Genomic DNA, 23920 nt, shown 5'->3' with positions numbered 1-23920 from the left:
CAATGGAACACCATGACAGAAACCAGAGCTCACAGAAACACAGTTTACCTTCCCGCCAATGTCAGATATAGATGGTTGTAGGTATGATAATGTCAAACTCCTGCTGTTGAAAGAAACTTCTCCTCAAACTCTGTCTTAAATTTCCCCTGTGAACCAATACCTGCTAAACCTCTTGGGACTGTGCTAGTCTCTCTGAATATCCTCTTACAGGTAGGTAGCTGTATTGGTCTGCCATAGTCGAAACAAAATAAAACAAATAAAATAATTTTTTTAAAAAAATCCTTCCAGTAGCACCCTAGAGACCAACTAAGTTAGTTATTGGTATGAGTTTTCGTCTGAAGAAGTGTGCATACACACGAAAGCTCATACCAGTAACTAACTTCTTCATTCCAACTCTCTTATGGGCAAGCTTCCAAGGGTTGTGGGCTGGACCAGACATTAAAGTGAGAAGAGCAACAACTGTAAATGTGACCACTGTGCAGTAGGCTGGTTCCTACATACACTCATATACTCTCCTCCAGGCAAGCATTATCAAAGACAAATTCCAGTCTGGAAACAAAAGCATTTGGGAGTTCAAAGCAGATCCAGTGAGGGGTGTGGCCTGAAGAGAGGGCCAGACACAGATGGCTTAGGGGGCACATTTGACCTCCAGGCCTGAGCTTTCCCACCTCTGTTATAGATATTGCTAGCTTGGACCACCCCTAATATACGTCAGTATTTAAAATCTCAAACAGTTTTTGGGATGGAAAATCCTGTCTTGCTCTCTGTATGGCAGATCTTCCAATAGTCTTCAGCTGCAAAGGATCTCTAAGTTGTAATTACCACCACTGTTGATGCTACAAACATAGGAAACTGTCCTATACTACTTTGGACCATTGCTAGCTCAATAATGTCTACACGAGCCTTCCCAATCTGAAGCCCTGCAGATGTGTTGAACAACAGCTCTCATCAGCCCTAACCATAGCTGTCAACTTTTCCCTTGTCTTGCGAGGAATCTTATTCAAAATAAGGGAATTTCCCTTTAAAAAAGGGAAATGTTGACAGCTATGGCCCTAATCAGCATGGCCTATACTAAACTCAATGGGAATCATGGTCCAAACCATCAGGTGGGCACCAGGTTGGGGAAGGTTGGACTATCCTGATTGGTAGGGGCTCTGTTTTTCAGACAGGCATTTCCCAGACTTGGCAATGCGAGGGATTGAACATGGGAACTTCTGTATGCAAAGCGTTACTGAGTTACAGCACTCCCACTAATTGTTTGGAATTGCAGGGAGCTAGGGAGACTCCCCTGAGAGAGTAAAGTATTGAAATGGGAGAAAAATTCAAAGGTATATTGCAGGGGTAAGCAACCTTTTTCAGCAGGGGGCTGGTCCACTGTCCCTCAGAACTTGTGGGGGGCCAGACTATATTTTTTGGGGGGAAATGAACAAATTCCTATGCCCCACAATAACCCAGAGATGCATTTTAAATAAAAGGACACATTCTACTCATGCAAAAACATGCTGATTCTCGGACCATCCATGGGCCAGATTTAGAAGGCGATTGGGCCTGATCCAGCTCCTGGGCCTTAGTTTCCCTACCCATGGTATATTGGTTTGGGAGAGAGAGACATGCACCTCTAATAACCTGAAGCTTGACTGTGTAGAGGGTTGCTCATCACTGGGGCAGCTGCAGTTTCTCCTGTTTATATTTTGTCTCTTCTTTTGGCAAAGAGTTCAAGGCCACTCAGTACACTTCAAGGCTGAGAAGGAATTTGAACCCAGGTCTCCCTGGTCCTAGTCCAACACCAACACACAATCCTCTGTTGCACAACGGCTCTCAGATAAGATCCCAATCCTCCTCTTTTTTAAGAAAAGGTCTTGGGGGGAGGGGGTTGCCAGATGTTTTCTCAAAGTAGCCCAGCTGCCTTTTATAGCATCCTTATGCCAGCATTTATGACACAGGATCCGTCACATGGAGAGTTGCAGCTGAAAGAAAGACAACAAGTGAGGGAAAGTTCAGAGAGGCCAATTTTCTCTCTCTCCTGAATTCTTTCTGAAGAGGGTGGATAAGACAACAATGCTCTACAGACAAAGATTGGCAAGGAACAAAGAGCGATTTTATGTGCAATACTTGGAACTGTTTTCCCTAAAAAATGTAATAATTCTTAATAGACTTCAATATATTTCCTCTGTTGCTATTCCCCCCCCCCATCAAGGAGTGTGCCAATGTAAATTTAAAAGTGAATTCGCCCTGTAGGCAGAAAGATGCACAGTAACTATTTTTATTAGGATACTGTGCTTATTACAAAAATGCAGACCAGGAATAGGGAACCCTCCAGACGTTATTGGACTTAATTGTCCTAATCGCTGACCATTGGCCATGCTGGCTGGGGCTGATGGGAAATGACATCAACAGCATCTGGAGGACCACAGGTTTCTCATCCTTCTTGCAGACAGACAAATGCAAAGGAATCTGGGTGGCATCTTTTTAAGATGGAGAATTTTCTTCTTCTTCAGCATTTCAAAATGCAATAACACAGACCTTTAGGCAGACTTTAACTTTTAGAACATTCCTGCATCAGGAAGACTTTCAGTCATTATCAAATAAGAGCAGATGCCAAAAGATGGTTACAAGTCAAATAACATGTCAGAATCCGGGAGGGCAATCAGCACACAGGAAGAGATTTCTGCACCGATCACTCATTTAGACCGTGTCACCATTCCTTAATGTATCCAGGTGTTTTTACACAGGGAAAGCTTCCAGCATGCCGCACAAAAATTCATGGAGGAGAAGGCTAGTGGTGGATACTATCCACGATGGCTATGCCCTACCTCTGCAGTTGGAGGCTGTATTGCTTCTGTGCTCTTGTGCTCACATCCTTTATGGAGGACTGTCACAGTTCTTTATGGAGGCCTGACCTGCTGGGAGCCTGAAGGGCCCTGCCCTGCTTCTCTCCACCTGGCTTGGGGCGGGGCCTGACAGGCTCCATAAAGGACTGCTGCTGCTGCTGCTGGGCAGAGAGTGTCAGGAGCTCGTCCTACCCTGGCAGAAACACATGCCTGACTGGCATGTTCTCTCCCTCCTGGTCTTTTGTTCAGGAGCTTCAGAAGCTTTCTTCAGCCCGAACATCACAGCGACAGATGCCAACAGACATCAGCACACTTAGGGATCCGCAGAGTCTTCAACAGCTTGCGTGACAGACCTCAGCAACTCAGCATTTCGGCTAATCTACTTTATTTACATATAAACACACACGGAGCATTCCAACATGGCTCCCTCTCTCTCTAGCATCAGGCAGCAAAGAGAGAAAGAACAAAAGACAATAGTCCCACTTCACGGAACACGGTAATACAAACATCCTGTCTCCTTCACTTCCCACTCTGTGGAGTCAAAACATACACCACCATGTGATAGACAACAATCCCATGACTGCAATCATTGAGCAGGAATTCTAACAGAGAGGGCTCCGTTTTTGTTTTCTTTTTGTTTTTAAATTGCTTTTATTTTTTTCTCTATGTCATTTCAAATTGTGATTGATATTAATGCTGTATTCTTAGTTGCAGATTTTATGATTTATGTGGAAATTGTTTTTTATTTGGTTGTGTACTTTTTGATGTGTTTATTGTTTATGACTTTTGTTATGTTGATCATTATGTAAATCTTGTCATGTTGTAGGCTGCCTTGAGCATTGTTTTAACTATGGGAAGGCAGCATACAAATAAAATGATGATGATGATGATGATCCTGCTTGTGTTTCCTGCAGACATCTGGTTGGCCACTGTGAGTACAGGATGCCATTGGACTGATCCAGCAGAGCCCTTCTGGTGTTCTTATGAATGTGCCAGAAACAGATGTCATTTAGGGAGTGCAGAGGGCAGTCCCCCTGTTTCACATTACCTGGATGCCCACAGAAGCATCAGTTTAACAGGGTGATGCATGGCCCAGCTGCACAAGGGCTGGGGAGGGAACTATCGTCCCTCATTCTTTTATGGGGAACCTGTGGCCCTCTAGTCATCATCCCTGACTTTTGGCCATGCTGGCCGGGGCTAATTGGAGCAAGAACCTTTGGAGAACCACAGACTCCTCATCCCTCTTGTAGAAAATCTATGTTGCTATGGTAATGTATTCCTAGGTGCATGATTTGGAGGCCAAATCCATTATGGGAAGTGAGATATTACTCATGAAAGGGATTGTACATTCGACTTTAATAATAATAATAATAATAATAATAATAATAATAAATTATTTATACCCTGCCCTTCCTGGTTTAAAAACCGGGCTCAGGGCGGCTAACAGCAAATATAAAACATTAATTAAAATGCGACTTAAAAACAGCATAAAACAGCATAAAATACAACATAAAATGCAGCATCAATGTCAATAAAATTCAAAAATTCAGGGGTCATTTTTTGGGGGGAGAGGTATTAGGTACAGTGGTACCTCAGGTTACATACACTTCAGGTTACATACGCTTCAGGTTACAGACTCTGCTAACCCAGAAATAGTGCTTCAGGTTAAGAACTTTGCTTCAGGATGAGAACAGAAATTGTGCGCCGGTGGCGCGGCGGCAGCGGGAGGCCCCATTAGCTAAAGTGGTGCTTCAGGTTAAGAACAGTTTCAGGTTAAGTACCAACCTCCGGAACGAATTAAGTACTTAACCTGAGGTACCACTGTAATGTGTAAAATAATGAATTGTTGCAAAAATATATGACAGAGTTTTGGTGTATTTTGTTAAGGGAATGGTAATCCAGAAGTGCTGCTGCTGATGGCCTGGGCTGTGGCATTTGGTATCTACGAGCTCTGTTTTCATTTATCTTTCATTTACCCTGAATTGTAGACTAAGGAGAATGCCATAGTACAGTACTGTAAGCAAAAAGTTATGATAAGAGTCTAGTCAACTGTTATAGGCAGGGAAAGAAGTGCTTTTTGCTGAATTTCCTTCTGACTCCCGTAATTTCTACAAACTACAGATTAGGAGGCAAACAACAGCTTTGTGCCAACTGGAAAGCCAGAAACTGCGCTTTCATAAAGTGGCAGAAGAAACTTTTCAATTCGTGTTTGGAAACCTATCAAGTTTCAAGTGCCGCAGAGAAAATAAAATAACTGACATGATCAGGCCAGAGCACATAGTCCCAAATTTACCTTGGCATATATGGATAAACCATGTTATATAGTCATTCAGTGATTCACTGCATAATATTGTACTGTACAATTAAACACTATTAAAATACATCAAGATAAGCCCTTTTAGTAATGATCACATGTTAAGCAAATAAACATCCTAGTATTTCTACTACTTCTACTGTTGCTGCTACAACAACCAGTACTTTATTGAATGGTTCTCCACTCACACCATAGGCCTGGAAGAGGCTTCTCTTCCAAATAAATAAGGCAAAAGAATGATAAGGGATTAGGCTGGATTGTACCACTTCAGACAACAGCTGGTGGATTATGGTTTTCAACTCTCCTCTTCCACTTTCCCAAACTCTCTAGCAAATAGAAAAGAAACACAGCAGTTCTTTGCCTGCCATGCTGTTTTCTATTTTCTGGAAGTTTGTTTGTTTGCTTGTTTGTTTGTCTTACTGCAGAGGAGCATTCAGCAACGTGACATCCCCTCCACACACCTGCCGTCTGAAGTGGGAGAGTCCATCCTGATACCTCATTCTCTGACATATATAGACCGTCTGCTCTGAGGGCTACAGGTCTTTAGAAAAGCAAATGCTTTACATACAGCAAATTGAATTCCTAACATCTCCAGCTGAAAGAATCAGGCCGCTGGTAATGTAAAAGTTCTCTCTGCCTAAAACCCTGAAGAGCAGCTGCTAGCTAGAATAAACAGCACTGTTCTAGGTGGACCAATGGTCTGACTCAGTATAAGACAGGTTGATAATCAGGCTAGAGAGGATGTGGCCTGAGAATGAGGAATGAAGAAATGACAATGGGAAAAGGAAGCAAAGCAGGGTGTCTTCTGTATTTACTGGCCCTGCTTCTTTGTGTTTACTGGGTCCCCCTACTGCATTGTCAGTATTTTGTTAATTTGCCGTTTACAGTCCTTTGACTGTTTACTGTGGTTTTGTAGTTCTTGATTGATTTACGTAGATTCAAGCTGGCTTTCAGGTTAGCAAAAATGAATCCCCCAAATCAAAATAAAACAGTTGGACATGCTTTCTCTCTCTCTGTTTGTGTTTTTAATTTTATGTGAAAATGAAAATCAGCAAAGAAATAAGATCAAGAACTGTGCAAACTTCAGACAGAAACCCACCATCAAACTAAATATTACGTTGCTTCCATTGCTTAGACAAATGTATTGGGTGGGATTCAAGTGGCCTGTTCCGCAAGTGGAAGCCAGTGCAAGGAGGGAAGCGCATTGGGGCTTCCCTCCTTCTTCGATTGCACCCTGCCCTAGCTCCCCAAAATCTGACCTTCAAGAACAGTGTGCAGGGGAAGGAGAGGGACGACTGTTCTACTGGGCAAGGAGAAATGCTTGCACTGATGGAACAATCTTTATGAGCCAAGTATGTCAGCTCAACTTTTATCTGTTTAAGAGCAACAGAGCCACAAACACATTCATGTCAAGGCTGGTTAGAGGAGATTTCTATAGATTACAGACCCAGGCAAGAGCTCCAATTATGCACCATATATCTCGAGAAGCTGCTTGTTTCTTTGCCACTCATTTGGGCACCTCAAGATACCATAACCAAATTTCACATTATAGTTCCTGAGATCATGGAGCAGGCTTTTGCCTAGGTTTAGATACAGTTGGGTACTATTTTGAATCAAGAGGGTGGACTGATCCTTTCAAAAACTGCCCTGATTTTAGCCACTGATTTCAAAACTGAGGTGATTTTTCTGTTTTTTTGTTTCTGAGAATCCCTGAGCAATGCCGGGAACAAGGCTGCTAGTGTTTTATAACACACAAGTTGATTCCTGTGCTGTAATGCACCATGCTGAAGCCATGACATATTACACTGCTCAAAAAGTCCTCTTGCTACTTTTTGCTTTGTGCTGCTCTGTGCTTGACTCCACAGCTTGAAAACTTCACCACAGTATTAGGAACAAGCCATAAGGTGCTACATTCTAGGCATGATTAAAATTATTCTTTTAAAAAAATTGTATTTTTCTGGGCAAACATGTCTTCATACTGCAGACCAAACAGGGACTAGTGTCTAGAAATGGCTTTTTGAGGCTAGCCTGGAGTTGCAAAGGTTGACGAATATCACATACAGTGGTACCTCGTCTAGCTCCCGCCTTGTCGAGCACGCATTCCATCGAACGTCCGTGCCAAACCCAGAAGTACCGGAACGGGTTACTTCTGGGTTCGCCACTCGCGCATGCGCAGAAGTGCTAAATCGTGCTTCGCACATGTGCAAAAGCACAAACTGCTCCGCGCACATGCGCAGGCGCGGCACTTTGTCCAGCATCCTTTTCGGCCAGCGACCGGGGCTCCGGAACGAATCCCGGTAGCAAAACAAGGTACTACTGTATATTGAAAACGTACCTTTCTTGTAACCGCTAGCAATGAGGGTGCCAAGAAGTGTGTTATGTTGAAAGTGCCAACCTCCAAGGCCTGTGGTGCTGCTGCAATTTGCGCATCTCAGAAAGACTTGATTTGCGATCCTCCCCCCCCCCATGTTGATTAATAATGTTTTTTTTTCTACGGGTTCCACAGAAAGTGGTGTATGAAGTAATAATAACAGAGGCATAGTCATTCCCATTTGTTTCAAACTGATCCAAGAAAAACATTATGAAATAACTTGGAACAGAGCGCACAAATCTTTCTTTTCTCCTGTTGCCCAATACTTCCTTTTTGCATTGTTTCAGGGCAGTGAATGCGGTAAGAACTCTTGTGGATTATGAAAATGACAACAGAAAACGGAATGGTAACACCCTGTCCATTCAACACCATTTTTCTACTGCTCTGTCTAACTGTATTGCTCACATCTTTTTGATTTGGGGGCATGACCTTTATGCACAATCAACACTGTGCTAGTACAGAGTTATGTTTTGTGAAGTGACCTGCTGGTGCAGAGTGGACCTCCAGGGCTGCTTTGCCAGAAATATTGCTGGATATGGCGTCACTGGGTTGTTCAAAGCTATTGCCTGGAAAAGAATTTGTCAGAGGCATGAAGGAGAGACAGGACACAGCTCATCAACATATGCATCCCATTGAGGGATGTCTTTGAAAGTACAGATTGGGTTGGCTGATCCACACCTTCAAAACTCTTCTCACACTCTCACCCTGCCTCTCTCTTTTTGACCGCATACCTCCATCTGCCTATAATTTCCCACAACACTCTCTCTCTCTCTCTCTCTCTCTCTCTCTCTCTCTCTCTCTCTCTCTTTCCTGCTCTCTCTCTCCCAATCCACCCCTCTTCCTCTGCTATCTGCCCCTCTATTTCTCTGCTGAGCACACCCTTCTTTTTCTCTCGTACCCCAGATCTCTTCCTCCCTCCCTCCTGGAAAAGGCCTGGCAAGGGAAGGAAGCAAGCACCCCAACCTGATGTGATGTTGGAAGCAGCCAAGCACTATAGGCCAAAGGAAAGTCAGCAGTGCATTGAAATTCACCCTTGTCCTAGTCATTGAGGGATTATGCAATTAATGTAATGACATCACAATGCTATATAACATAAGCCTGGTTCAGGCATTGGACTACATATGCAAGGGCTTGAATTGGGGATAGGGTAGAGGTCTGTACAGAAAGCCCCATTGCAAGTGTCCCTGGGCATGCAGGCTCAGTCCTTTCCATGTTTAGTTTAAAGGTCTCCCCTAAAAAGTGTTCAACAGCACATGCTCAGAAACGCTGTGCAAAATAGAAACTGATATTTAAACATGCATTTAAATATACATATGAAAAATTGGGTTTTAAAAATATGCCGATCCAGGAGGTTTCGGGCTGCAAAAAGAATCAGTTCATTAATTAACCACTAGACTTCCATACAAAGGTCATGTTGAATATTTTGATTCTTACAACAGTAACTTTGTCCTCAACTGCATAAAACCACTGATGTCTGCGGGATTTGACATTTGAAAAGGTATACACCACACATAATGGAAAGTAGACAAAAAGAACACTTTATCCAGCTGGAATTCAAAACGGCAAACCCAAGTGCAAAAGGGAAAAACCCATTCTGATAGAAATTAACAATAAATCCAGAATTTCCCTCTTCGGCATATTTGCTTCAGCACGCGTTCCAATAAAAAAAGAACTATTTCTCACTCACTTGAGGCACAATCTTACGGTCTGTGGGAGGGCATCCTAGTCATGGTAGGGTTTTGCAGATCTTCTGCTCTGCAAGTAGAGAAGAAGCTCCACCTTCACATACAGAATTCTCTTAACTGAAGCACCTTCCCAGTCAGCATGGAAAAAATGGCCTTGGTGCTCCTGACTGTCAGTACTCTGACAACTGACAAGACAAAGGGGATGCACCAGGATACAGATTGAGGGATACTTGGATCCACTAGATTCAAAGCCTTCCTGCTTCCCCTGACATGTTCCCCCAAATAGGAAGGAGAGTAAATCAACCCTGGGCTACTATACTTATTTTCCCTCCTACTCGGAGGGATTTTTTAATTATTATTTTAAAAAACAGCTTTCACTGAAGGGAAACTATTTCCTGCATGAAGTTGGGTTAAATTAAGGTTGCCATATGACCGGAATTTCCCGGACATAGCCTGGATTTGGCCGTCAGAAATGGAGTCTGGGCGGAAATCGCTGAAATGTCTGGGGAAATCTGGACGTATTGGCAACCCATGTTGGACGTGTAGAATTTGGAGAATTTCCTTAAAAACAGCTCAAAAGGTCTTCTTCTCTTTCTTTTTTTTGAGATTTTGCAACGCTCAACAACTTCGGCCCAAAACAAACATGCAAAAAACAACAACACCTCAACCACTTTTGTGTCCGGATTTTCACTTTTAACAAGAACAGGAGAGGCAGGTTTGACCAGGAGAATTGTGGGATGTGGCTGAGATAGTGATAATGGGAAAACATTACAGGAACATAGGATGCAGTCAGGCCATTGGCCCATCTAGCTCAGCATTGTTGACACTGACTGTCAGTGACTCTTCAGGATTTCTTATGGGTTCACTCTTGGGCCTAACTATACTGTAGGTAGTGGCGAATGAACCTGGGACTTTCTGCATGAAAAGCAGATGTTCTACCACTGAGCAACAGGCCTTCCTTAGTTCTCCTAATTTCTGCCTCGCAGGTAGGCTGGAGCTAGGAGATTTGAATTCTACCTTTTGATGCCAAACTGTTGGCCAGTAGAAATTGTGACCTAGCCATGAATATTTTGCATTTTAGCCCTGCCTAAGCATGCTGAACTGCTGGTTTGCCTCTCAGCTTCTAAGTCCTAACCACCAGATTATAATGCAACAGAATGGGGCCTTGTGCGCTGCATCCCCAACATAAGGCAGATGGACTGGGCTCTACTTTTGCCAAGAATGAACAATACAAAGATCATCTTAAATGGATGCGGTACAGAGTTGGGTTGAGCAAAGCTGAAGGAATCTTAAGTATGTTAGGAGCTGTGGAGAATTGGCTGTGCAGAGAAGCTTTTGGATCCATGGACCTCCTCTGGAAGAGGATGAGGAATAAAATATAAATTGATTGAGAAGAAATCATTGTGGATTTGGAACAACTGTAAAAAACAAACAAACCCTGGGCGTATTCCAGACACATATGTTCTTGAAAGCGGGGTGCTGTTATGTGGCACCCCCTCCCATAAATGTATGGCTCTTTAATTCCACCTCTCACGCCTCTTCCTCTCCATCTGGATTGCTTCCTCATTGTTTTTATCATTTATTATTTAATGTATAGTAAGTGCTTTCCAAGAAATGAAATTCACAACTGTCCCAGCTTACAGTTTTACAGTCTAATAAACTCACCACAGTAGTCCAAACACTGCAACCCTGTACAGTGGTACCTCGGGTTAAGAACTTAATTTGTTCTGGAGGTCCATTCTTAACCTGAAACTGTTCTTAACCTGAGGTACCACTTTAGCTAATGAGGCCTCCTGCTGCTGCCATGCCGCTGGTGTGCGATTTCTGTTCTCATCCTGAAGTAAAGTTCTTAACCTGAGGTACTATTTCTGGGTTAGCAGAGTCTGTAACCTGAAGCGTCTGTAATCTGAAATGTCTGTAACCCGAGGTACCACTGTACTTGCATAGAACTCTACTATTCGGCAGTTGAGTGGCTGATGTAATCAGCATTTGCAGGCTAACACAGACCTTTCCATAGGTAGAGTGTCTCTATGGTTGTACCACTTGAATGGCACCCACTCCTCCTTCACTGGTTGAGAAGCACATGAGTGCTCCTTCTTTTCCGCTGCTACTTAAGAACGGCAGCTTGAATATAAAACCATCTTGCCTGGTTTTATGTTATTTTGAGTAGTAACATGCAACAGACTGCATTTCTGTAAACCAGAGCTCTTTAGGCTTAAAAAAATAATGGTTCACCGAATATTTATTACTCTTTGTAATAATCCATGGAACCTTCTTCTGGGCCTTTCTGAAAAATGACAGTCAAGAATATTAGCACCCCTCTTTCCCACCAATACACACTCAGGGCATAACTGAAGCTGCAATTCTTTCTTAAGAAAGTGTCAATAGTATCTAAAACGGTTTTAAAAACATGAGAAGCCATAATGATTTTTAGATGTCAAGCTAAGCATTTTAATAGAGCATTAAAGTACTTGTGGAGTTCAAAACTCTCCTATGAAAATAGCACCAAGACAACTCACCAAACTGCTTTTTTCCTCCATGCCATGTTTTATTGCAATCATACAAAGTGGGAATGTGCCCTTTAACTGATATGTTTTGTAATGGGGGTCTATTGTAAGTCAAGACTCTTTGCCCCTCCCCCTGCCCAACAACCACACAATAGAACTGTAAGCCAGATGGTCACATTAACATGTTGTCCTTTTAAATTCTGCTTATTTATAGTTAGGGATGGACAAATATGTCAATGGTGGTTTCTCATTTTTCCAGTCCTCAGTTCTCCACAGTCCTGCATCAGTTTGCAATTGTTTTAGTCCATATTTTCCACAAGATGTACATTTTTGCATGCAATGTCTCCCAAAGGAACACATTTTATAAGTTATTTTTGCTCATAAATGCATTTTTATGCACACTTCCGCAAACGGACACATTTTTGTACACATTATTTGGTTGGAGAACAGAATTGCAAAATTCAGAGAAATGTTCCTTTCAAAGGAGAGCTGTGTTTTGGTTTTCATATTGTTTCAGAAAGTACAAAATTTGGTAGGTCCGCATTTAAATATGAACAGGTCCAAATGTCTTCTCCACCCCTATTTCCAGGGAAGGCCTCAAAGTGAGTTTACAGTGGAATCTTTGCCGCAATTTTCTAGATCTATGAACAGTGGTCTCTATAACAAAGAAGGGAAAGAAGATGTTTGCCTCTTTAGGGCTACAAATGGCAAATTGCTTTAACGTTGTAAGGGATATTAGTTACCGTCAGGGGATAAGGAGGACAGAATAGTGGATTAACTTGACAGATCCATTGTATCCCATGTCTTTTGTCCAATACAGGCCTTGTTAATGTATTTCTTTTCCTCACACGCACAAAAATCTCCAGTAATATTAGAGATGTGCTGATACTGCAAAAGCCACCTGCAGATCACACTGATGTGCCCTGCTTCTCACAGGTATCAGATTGTTGGTTACCCTCAAAAAAATCAGATCAGGTGTCTCCAGGTCTACCTGCGTTCTCCATCTCTTTCCTTTCTTTTAAAAAACTAATCAGGAAAGACAGGTGCTGGCTAGGTTTTTGGCAGAAATTTGGCAAAATAACTGAGAGACATTGACAGAACTAGGGGGTGGGGAGGGGGAATGCCAGGACATCACATGACCCTTTAAATGTTTGTGTCTTTTGATCAACAAGAGTTTTTTCTTGACAGGTTAAAGGTTACAGCAGTATAGTGGAAAATGAATTTTAGAATGGATGTAGGGAAGTCACTCACCCACTGGCACCATGTGCAAAAGGAATCTGAACTGGGAAGATAACGAAAAAGCCATAAACATGTGAAACATCTTTATGTCCCGCTGTGTTATTTAATAGTGCAGAAGCAAACACAAAACACACGCTCCTAACTCGATACTGTAAGTGACAGAAAGCGGCAGGAATGTTTAAGAAGGCCATTGGGTTGAATCCGGTCTAGGTCATTAAAAATAGGAATGGTGAGGAATGTGCTAGATGGATTATGTAACTTGATAGACTTTCAAGGTGAGAGCCATGTCACATGGTTAGCAGAGCAGACTCTGGGGAGGAAATGGCTTCAAAGCTACAGCCACTTCAAAGTTACAGTCAAATTAAGGTGTATTTGCTGAGTCTGCATCACTGTTTCCTAGCCTTTGTCTTTTCTGCAGATAGAAATATAAGAATTCTGCCTCCCCTTCATTTGATACAGATGTCTTACTGTACAGTCCTTTACATTATAGACTGCTGGTCCCATTTTCTGTTTTTAATTGTTCTTGTTTTTATCTGTAAGTTGCCTTGAGTCCTGTCAGGTAAAAAGAATGAGTATGAATAGATGATGATTAATTTCACCAGTGGTGGGACAGCTGATCACCTGCTGATTTAAATTGTGTTCATATGCATGTGTGTACTTTAGAGACATTTAAAGATGTAGTAATACCTTGACAGCAAAATCCTGTTTATACTCAGAAGTATGCACCACAATCTTCATCGGAGCTTAGTGTCTAGTGTGTTTAGGGTTACAACTTTAGGATTCTTAAGGAAGAGAGAACAGAATTCATCTTATCTATTTACTCATGAAACTTATGTACTGTATTTATTTATTAAATATAGATTCCCCACCCCCAAAGCTGTGCTAAGAAGGTCATTCTATCAGCGCAAGCATTTCACAGAACAATCTCCCCTCTCCTCCCCACCTGTTCTGTTCTGGGGGTTCTCCTGAGAGCAGGGGAAGTCCTGTTGCCCTAGTGGGAATCTTTGCACCGGCTTCTGTAAATGCGTTGTTTGTTGATTACAGCCTTATCACTGCAATGCTTAATATAATAAAAATCCTTAAGCAGTTAAACACACACCTCACAACATTCAATAATATTTCCTTAAAATAAGATGAAAACAAAACACAAACCTATATCTCAAATAAAACTGGGTAGTCTACAAAACAAAATAATGCAAATAAAGAGTCAGAGTCCAGGAAAGCTTGGGTAAACAGGTATATTTTTAAGTCATTACTGTCTTCACCTCATGAATTACCCAAGGGAGGCATTTGGTTGCAAAGACTGAGATATACTATTTGGAATTACTCAGCCCAAAGTTGCCAGTGGCAAATATTTAGTGGTAATGTTGTCTTTAATATTTTTTTTCTAAATCTGCATCATCATCATCATTATCATCTCTACTTTCACTACAGCAAATATACCCATGTTTTTAATGCTTAGTATTTGCACAATGTTTTCAACTTCTCAAAGTGCTTCATACACATTATCTAGTTATAATCCTTGCAAAAACCCTGAAGCTAAGTCTGTATTATTAGTCCATCTGCAAAAAGCATCTCACTTCTCCCATAGCCACAGTCTTGGATTCAAACAGAAATAAAATATTGCTCTCAAACGTTGCTCTTCCTCCCCAGCTTGCTGCTTTACTTCTAGGTCCCATCACTGCGAAACTTTATTCCAAACTCTGGCTTTCTCTGCTCAGGGAGGGGGCCCACCCATTAGCAGTCTCACACCGACCCCCTTAATCCCCCACCACCTCACCAGGAAGCAAGCTTGGCTATTTTTGGAATTAGAAGGCTTGATTGGCTTTTAGCACTTGGTGGATCTAGGGATTAGAGAGGTTTGGCATATAGCCTACTCCCCAAACCCATAACACTACATAAGATGGCACTATGACTCTTTTCCCCACTATGCTAGACCCGTTAGCCCCACCCACTCTTTTGACCACGGCTCCTACCTATTTGAACACAGTATTCTTGCACCGACTTCCATTGATGCACACAGTCTCCACCTGTCCTCACTCATGGTTGTACTGCTTCTGTGGTTTGAGCTGGATTTCGGATCTTCAACATTGACTTTCTTATTTAGTGATCATCTGGATTTACCTTCCCGACTTTGACGTTGGCTTCTTGCCTTCCTTAGCATCTCCTGCTGCAACCAAGGGCAAATCTGATCTTCTTCATAACATGTACATGCTTCAGTACTGCTCCAGACATATATCTGGTTCAGATTAACTGGTATCAAGGATGATTTATGATTTGCTAGTACCGAACAATTACAATGGATATTTCAAAATGAGATATCCTATAATAAAGTATATTTATTTGACACACCACATTTTACTGAGCAATAACATATCTCAGGATCCCTCTATTGATTTTGAAGTATGCTCCCCCCCCCACTTTTGATATAAAATGAGCAATCCAATTCCCCCTTTTTTCAATAAAACTTGGAGAAGCTTAGCCAACAAGAAAATATTTCTAATAGGAAATAGTTTGTATACATTTGTCCAGCAGCATTTGATTTAAATCTGCTAAAGTCATTACCTTTTTTGCCTTTTAGGTGGAGCAAGCCCGAGTTTCCAAAAATATGACTACACTTTTCTGTTTGCCTGTTGATCTTTTGTGGTAGACACCCCAACTTGGAAAGCATCTGAGCCAAATATCCATTGGTATCTTCTAAAAAGAAGAAGCCAGATTTAGAAATCCCATCCCCCTGAAAATATGTCTTGGACGTGAAAATCTCCAAGACTTCTACAGTGTCAATTTTGGCATGCTTACTAACCACACAGGAAACAGAATAGTATATGAATTCATAAAATGAGGGTTGAAAATTACATATATTTGACATAAGTAGAATATCAAAACCAAAACCCACAAAATATGCAAAGGGTATGTTTTTGTCATCTCATTAGCAGAGCCTCTTTTTCAAAGCTATTCATCTTTTTCATGCTTATGTTCCTCTCTATAGCTCTCTCTGGTCCATTGATGGTTCAAACTGTTTGGTTTAATTCTAAGCCATAATTTACTAGTAATACACCCCAAACCACAATGATAGAATTTCCACCATAAATTGGTAAAATGTGGGATCCAGAAGCACATTGACTCATGGCCTATGTATTCAAGAAGGAGCTGCATCTTTCATGGTTTAACAGCATTGGTATGTGCACACTCTTTTCACAGCTATGAGCATGCATGACCCCACTATGCATGACCCCAGTACAGTGGTACCTCGGGTTACATACACTTCAGGTTACATACGCTTCAGGTTACAGACTCTGCCAACCCAGAAATATTACCTCAGGTTAAGAACTTTGCTTCAGGATGAGAACAGAAATCATGCTCCGGCGGCGCGGCGGCAGCAGCAGGAGGCCCCATTAGCTAAAGTGGTGCTTCAGGTTAAGAACAGTTTCAGGTTAAGAACGGACCTCCAGAAAGAATTAAGTACTTAACCTGAGGTACCACTGTATGCATGTGTCAGGGGTTCAGGGACAGAGGCACAGGGTAGGCAGGAGATGGAGAGCGATGGGGATGAATCCCAGGACAGTGAGGAAGAGGAGGACAATGACTCAAGAGATTCCATGAGTCTTTCCAGCGAATCAGAGGATTCCCAGAAGGGGGCGCCGGTGGTCAAGGCCAGGGGAGCCCCAGGGGGGACGTGTCAGGAGCAGGGGGCCAGCGGAGGATCCCAAAGTGGCAGCTGGGCGTCAGGACCAGCCTCCCCGCCAGAGTGCAGCGAAGGGGGTGGAGGTTTCAGTGTATCAGGGGAAGCAGCTCCGGCAGCAGAGAAAGGAGGGAGGTCGGAGCAAGCCACCCTCCCGGAAGGGGAGGGGAGTAGTGAAGGGAGTAGTGTAGCTGTTAAAAGGAAGGTTAGAGGTTGGGCGCGCGCGCCAAGTTCAAATGTAGAGGCGCGCGGAAGTACAGGGAGCCCGGAGGAGGGGCCAGGTCCCAAAGCCCGCAGGAGGGGGCAAGAGCAGTCTGATTCCGCGTCAGAGGAATCCAGGAGGGGCGAAACCCCAGCGGGCAGAAAGACCCTGCGGAAAAGGAAAGAGAGAAAGAGGTGGAGCAGCGCAAGCCTCTTAAACTGGTGCAGGGGAGGGACGGATTCAGAGGGGACTTCAGCGGTCTAAGCCTAGCAGACGTAGGGCTGCGCGCCTCGGATGTGAAGCAAACAATGAACTGCAATAAACACTTTTGTATATAAGAAGAGATAGGCGTTGGTCTTTTGTGAGCTGAGATTTGAGGCAGCCTTGACAGCATGTAATCACTTTCTCTCCTAGGTGGACAAACATAACGTTAGAGTTGTGAAATCATGGATGTGTTTCCATTAATACAGCAGCACTTATTTCTACCTGCCATACTCTAAGGCAGTAGTTCTCAACCAGTGTGCCGTGGCACCCTAGGGTGCCTTGAATGATGGTCAAGGGGTACCACGGGCGACACTAGCCTCTGTCCTTCTTTCATTTCCTTCCTCCTCTCATGCCCTCTCTCATCTCTGCCTCCCAAAGGCTTGCACAGCTGTTTATTGCAGCAGCCCTGGCTATAAGCTCCGCAGGCAAATAGTGCCTCTGGGAGCACCTCTCTTTGGGGTAGGGTGGGGGCAGGTCCAGCAGCAGCAGCTGCCTGGAGGACTCCCAAGGAGAGGGAAGAGAAGAGGAGGCTGAGGGAACCCTCCACAAGGGAGGGTGTTCGAAAAAGGGTGAGGGGCTGCCAGCTCTGCAGGCAAGGGGTGACATAGCTGGGCTCCTGAGCCCAGGGGAGCTGCAAAAAGAATGTAGGTTGAAAACCTCTGATCTAAGGATTATCTCTGTGATCACTACGTTTGTCTTAATGAGCACGAACCTGGAGGCAACTCAGAGCACAAGTACCGTGTTTTTCCCATGTATAAGACAATGCTTTTTGCTTAAAAAAAAAAAAAATTGGCAAAAAACTGGTGTCATCTTATACATGGATAGTGAATGCAAAGGGCGGGGGACATGTGATGAATGGCAGCAGGAAGCAGGAGATTGGCAGCGGCGATTGGGCGGGTGATTGGTGACTGCGGCAAGGCCTGCTGGCAATTGGCTTCGGCTGCGGCAAGTGGGCAGGTGGGCTGTTGGTAGCAGTGAGCCGGCAGACAATTGGTGGCTGTGGCAAGATGTGCGATTGGCAGTGGCGGACAGGTGGGTGAGCGATTGGCAGAAGTGACCTCCCCCCCCAAAAAATAGTTAAATAACTTGATTTCCTAATTTTGGGTTAAAAAAATAGGCGTTGTCTTATACATGGGGGCATCTTATACACAGAAAAATACGGTAAGTGTGTGAAATGACCCTCCTTCTGTGATATGAACCTATATAATTCTGACAGAAATTTAGAAAGCTGAGAATCAACTTAACTGGCACGCCTGACTTTTTACATGTCCCCTAGACATTTCAGAGTTTTGCTGTTACGTTTCTAAGCTTATTTTTGTAACCAGGTTAGTGATATCAAAACATAACTTTCAAAAGAACAAAAGTTGATTTTTACAGAGCCCAGCAAACTCTTCAGGTGCCATGAGAGAGGACGGTGAACCACAAAATGGTGCTTTCTTCCCCACTAAGAAAGAAGGCGTGAGTGAATATCTATATCGAAAACAAGGGGGAAAGAAAGATGTGCTGCCCCTGCGGATCCTGCTGCCTGAGGCAGTCACCTCACCTGGCCTCATGCGTGGGCTGGCCCTGGGAGGGGCTGTAGCACAGTGGCAGAGCGCATGCTTTTGAATGCAAAAAGCTTCAAGTTCAATCCCTAGCATCTCCAGCCAAAAGGATTTCAAGCAGTAGGCCATGAAAGGCACCTGCCTGAGACCCTGGAGGGTCAGGAGAGACAATAACAGGCTAGATGGACCAATGATCTGACGCAATATAAGGAAGCTTCATGTGCAGGTGGGCAGTTATCCAGATGCGCTTTTAGAGAATGTTGAGCGGTTTCCTCTTCCTTCCGGACTGCTCTTAAAAGTGAAATAATAGTAAAGAGGGAGTAAGGAGCTCTTGGGGAGTAATTAATTCAACATCACATTGTCATCACATTGTATTTAATGTGATCTGGGGAACTTTATATTTCTCCACATTTTCATTCAGTAGAAAGGCTCAGAAAGCAGTCAGTGTTGTCTTTCTACCCATAAATGTGTATCACCCACAAGAGGAAGTTAAAGGTCATGGCTTTGTTGAGATTTGACACTGAATGCAGATCTAACCATTGGCAAATAATTTTTTTCCTGGAAGCAGCAGAAAGCTGCTCCTAATATGTCTGTGACTAATGGGGAATCCCTACAAACCAATATGCAAATTTTCAGCCTTTCCTTTCCTGCTAGTTGTAACCAGTCCTCACCTATCTGGTAATGGGAAGATAGTCACTTTCCTCATAGGTCCAAAGGCATGGGTTTTATGGAGACTTGAGTCTCTCAGCACCGTTCATTTACGACAGCATTAAATAGTCTCATCCAAAATGTTGTGTATAAGGCCTTTGTGCAACTGTAAACCGGGTTTTGCATGTGTGTTGGTATGCCAGAGTTATGGCCAAAGTGAATAAGGAAATGAATTATTATTTTTTTTAAAAAAATAACATAAATGTGAAGTTCCTTGGCCCCAAGTTCAAGCCCGCAGAAGGAAATGTGGAAAGGCTGTCTATATTTCTTGGAAAGGGACTGTGGCTCCATGGAAATAAAAACTGTTATTCCTGATAAGTTATCTCATTGTTTGGTTTCATTAAATGCTAGAAAAGGGTGGCATGTATTAAGGGTGGCATGTATTTTTGAAGCTGGACTTGACATATATTTTGGCTTTAGATAAATGGGCCCTCTAAATTCATTGCAGAGATGTGGTAAAAAGGTTTTAAGGCTGCAATCCTATGGCCAGTTTCCTGGGAGTAAGCCCTACTGAACTCTGTGGGTTGGATTCAGACTTCCTGTGAGTATTTTCTTACCTGATTCTCGAAATCCTTGTCTGAAGCCCTGTTCTGATTACTTTCACCAAATGAAGTGAGACAGTTGCCTGCTAGGGTGAAGGCCAAAATGGCTGCCATGCTTTCATGTGAGAAAATGGAATATCCCATATTTTCCGGGACACTTGCAGGGTATGAGGTTTGGGGACAATCTCCACAGAGGGGTTTGCCTTAAGGTGTTTTTGGCACCAGATGAAGACATTTTTATTCATTCAGGCCTTGAAAACTACCTACATTTTTAATCTGGTCTTCTCGAGCCTATGAGTTTGTCAGAAAGTACACAATTTTATGCAGCTTTTGTTTTGTACATGCAGGGCCCACTCGTGAAGACCCTCCAAGTGTCCCTATTTTTCAGGGATGTCACTGATTTAGAGAAGCCATCCCGATTTCTGATTTGATCCCAGAATGTCCCACTTTTCCGTAGGATGTCCCTATTTTCACTGGAGAAATGTTGGAGGGTATGGAGTTATCTGACCCCCAAGCTGTCTGAAGGCAATCCTGTATAGGGAAATTTTAAAAAATGTTTAAATATATATATATATATATATATTTGTATATGTATATGTATATATATATATATACACATTGGAAGCTGCCCAGAGTGGCTGGGGCAACCCAGTAAGATATGTGGGGTGAAAATAATAAAATTATCCTTATGGACTAGGTCATCCCTATTTTCATCAGGGAAATGTTGGAGGATATGCTATTTGAACGTTTGTTATCCAAAATCTCAGTTATACACATACAAAGAATTGTACCTAAACCTTATTACATGAATGGCTGATTCAGAAATCTGAACAGCCAGAGTTTGCCTACTTTCTTACTTGTTTGCATTTTGCTTGTTGGAAGCAGCCATTTTGGATAGAGGGAAGGAGAGACGTCAAATCAGGGAGTACAAGATCAAATCAGGGAGTTCAAATCAGTTTTTCCTTTCTTTTGCTTTTGCTGGTTGGCTGCAGCAGTTTTGGGCAGAAACCATGAAAGGAGGGAGATCTGACAGTTCTGCCCTTCTTGGTGAGGTGCATCCGTTCATCTCATGATTAGCACTTAGGCAGAATTCAGAAACATCCCCATTCAGCATTTGATGGCTCAAAAGATATCATGGCTAGAAACCTTCAAATTATTTAGTGGTGAGGATACGTGATAGTTTTTTAATATTTGTATTGTTTTTACAGTTTTTACAGTTTTTGTTTTGTTTGCCAGCCTGAGAGAAATGGCAGTATATAAAAATCTAGAAAAATAAATGGTTCATTCTTCAGCGAGGCTCATGGAGTGGCCCTCGAGAAAAAGCTATATAGCTGCAATTTAAAAAGGAAGCTCTTCCATGAAATTCTCACTAAAATGAATGGAGATTGTGCAAGAAGAGTACTAAAGCCTGTATTATATAGCACCCATTTATTTCAGAGATCTAGATCAAACAGATAGTTTTAGCATTGGCTTGGGGATTTCATCAGTGGTTTGATCTTCAGAAAGTATCCGTGATAATGACAATACAGGAGATGATGGGCTGTTGACAACATTTATTTCCATTTGTATATTTCAGGGATGGAACATGATGGGAAGCATCCTCCCAAATATAAAACAATTTTCAGTCCCTTGATCCAAAGTGAAGCACAGAGATTTCCTTCACAGTGTTGATGCAATAAATTAATATGATGATATGTTGATATGGGATATGTAATTATGGGATTGCAAAGCAGGAGACAACTCATCTTGACTTGCTGACAACTACCAGGATGTGGAGATATAATGACACAAAGACATGCAGGAGCCTATCCATTGGAGGAAAATGATTCTATTTATTTTGTAATTTAACTTAAATAAATCAATAGCATACATACTGAAGTAAAACAAAACCTCTTTTGTTGCTGCTGCAGGATTTGTTTCAAAAGAGCTGCAAAAATCATGGCCTATGCCATTCAATTTATGTTTGATCTTGTCACAGATATATAATATCAGACTACCCTTGGGCATTAGCAATAGACAGTTCCACAATGGATAAATATTCCTTGTATCAATGAAGATTTCAGATTATTATTTTTACCGACGCTTATCTTGGAATTTCCCTGTTTACCTTGCATTATTATTTAATGTAGGCTTAATTTTCACACAGCTGTTAATTGTTTTGAGAAGGTGCTTTATTTTATTATCCTGTAATATAACAAACTGGATTATCTAAAATAACAAGAAAGGGTGTGTGCATATTACTTCCTTGGAAGAGCGTGTCTATCCTTCCACACGAATTTTTGTGGTCCCCATATTGAAATGAGTTGGTCATCTTGGCCCTGCTCATTCCTGATTCTAAGAAGGAAATCTTTCTTTTCCCTTTGAGTTCAGTGGGCACAAAACCACACCACTAGCTTACTAAAAGGGTTTTCCATACAAAATAAATTAACCAAACATTTTAGAGGAAATATTTTCCTCATCGTTGCATGAATACACTCGATTGCTTGTGTACCCCGAGCTGTTCAGTAGAGAATAATCTATCTAGAAATAGCAGCAGATCCCACTCTCAATTATGCCAACTTTCTTCTCTCTGGCTTTCCTCTTACCTTTCTCCAAAACTCTGTTGTCAAATTATTCACTTCTCCCATTGCTCAGAACATTGCACCAACTCAGAGCCCTTCACTGACTTCACATGCCTGTCCATGTCCCACACAAACTCCTTTGAAGCTATCCCTAGCCCCACTGTATTGTTACACCATTTCCCCCTCATTTACTGTGTTTGGATGTAACACTAAACCATGGTTTGATTAGCTTATTTCCAACTGGTTTGTACCCAAGTCTGAACTCCTGTCATTAACATACTTTGCCCCTTCTGTGCTCATCTTCCGCCCCCCAATTTTCTGGTGCCAACACTGGCCTGTACAGTTGTACCTCGGTTTACGAACTTTATCCGTTCCGGAAGTCCGTTCTTAAACCAAAGCCGTTCTTAAACCAAGATGCGCTTTCCCTAATGAGGCCTCCTGCCGCTGGTGTCCTTCCACCGTTCGGCTTCTGCTTGTAGACCGAGGTAAAGTTCGCTAACCAGAACACTACTTCCGGTTTTGCGGAGTTCGTAAACCAAATGGTTCATAAACAGGGCTGTTCTTAAACTGAGGTACCACTGTAAAGCTATCCCACTGTTTATAGTGTGTCTTCTATAAGCATAACTAACTCTGCATCCAACAACAAACCATTATCTTTTGCCTTCAGTCACATTTATACATTCACATTAATGCATTCAGCCATTTCTGTAGCAATGTAGAAGAGCTGGAGATATATGCATGCATTTCCTAGTTGTATAATAAACTGTTGAAAACACATTGATTGTGTCTTCTCAGAGTTAACAGGTTTAGTAAGGCATTTTATGAGCTGGTTTAAAAACTGTGGAGTACTAATTTCTCCTCAGAAAAGTGAAGCGAAATTTATGTATGACAACTGACAAGTTTTGCATGAAACTCCCAAGTTGTCCACAATGATTACAGAGCCTGAGTCCAACACGAGATTTTCTGTTTCAAAGGAAAAGAAGTAGCTATCCATTGAATATGCATAAAAGACGACCTGCTATTTATCCCTTTGGTTTTGCGTAATAAGAACCTTGACTTCACCACCTGCTGTTTTTTTAAAAAAATCTAAAATTATGATCAGTTTTTAACACCTCTGAAAGAACGAATCAAAGATCTGTAATAAATGAAGGACCTAGTATGGCTTCTTTCCAGTTATCAGGTAAGAATTGTTTTACTCTTTCCTCTTAATGCCTATTTTTTGTTTCCTCTTTGTATTTATTTTTGGCACGCACCCAAGACCATAAGAACTGCCTTGCTGAATCAAAACTACCTTCCAAACAGCAGCCAGTCAGATATCTCTGAGACGTTCGCAAGAAGAGCATGAAGATAACAAGCTTCCACCATTGCATGTCCCCATCCCCTACTGTTCCGTGAGTATGGCAGTCCCACCTAGGAATAGCATGCTTAGTTCTTATATCAAGGTGCTGAAACAGTGCAAGTGCTGTGAAT

At 42.3% G+C, this 23920-nt stretch overlaps 2 long non-coding RNA genes across 2 annotated transcripts in view; both read right to left on the bottom strand.

Annotated features, from left to right (window-relative positions):
- Positions 1–15544, bottom strand: part of LOC308472782 — a 31883-nt gene extending 16339 nt beyond the window's left edge. Inside the window, exon 1 of the long non-coding RNA XR_013983726.1 lies at positions 15513–15544. This is a non-coding gene — a long non-coding RNA (uncharacterized lncRNA). The remainder of the gene's footprint in view (positions 1–15512) is intronic.
- LOC308472769 lies at positions 679–7604 on the bottom strand. The gene is made up of 3 exons (XR_013983719.1): positions 7481–7604; positions 1043–1967; positions 679–944 (listed from the first exon to the last, which is right to left on the bottom strand). It is a non-coding gene; the product is annotated as an uncharacterized lncRNA (long non-coding RNA).
- Positions 15545–23920: the final 8376 nt, after the last annotated feature.

The sequence above is a fragment of the Podarcis pityusensis genome (genome assembly GCF_964106645.2).
Source record: "Podarcis pityusensis genome assembly, chromosome: 1".
Taxonomy (NCBI): Eukaryota; Metazoa; Chordata; class Lepidosauria; order Squamata; family Lacertidae; genus Podarcis; species Podarcis pityusensis.
The sequence above is the reverse complement of the archived record's forward strand: the minus strand, read 5'-3'. Positions and strand labels throughout refer to the sequence as shown.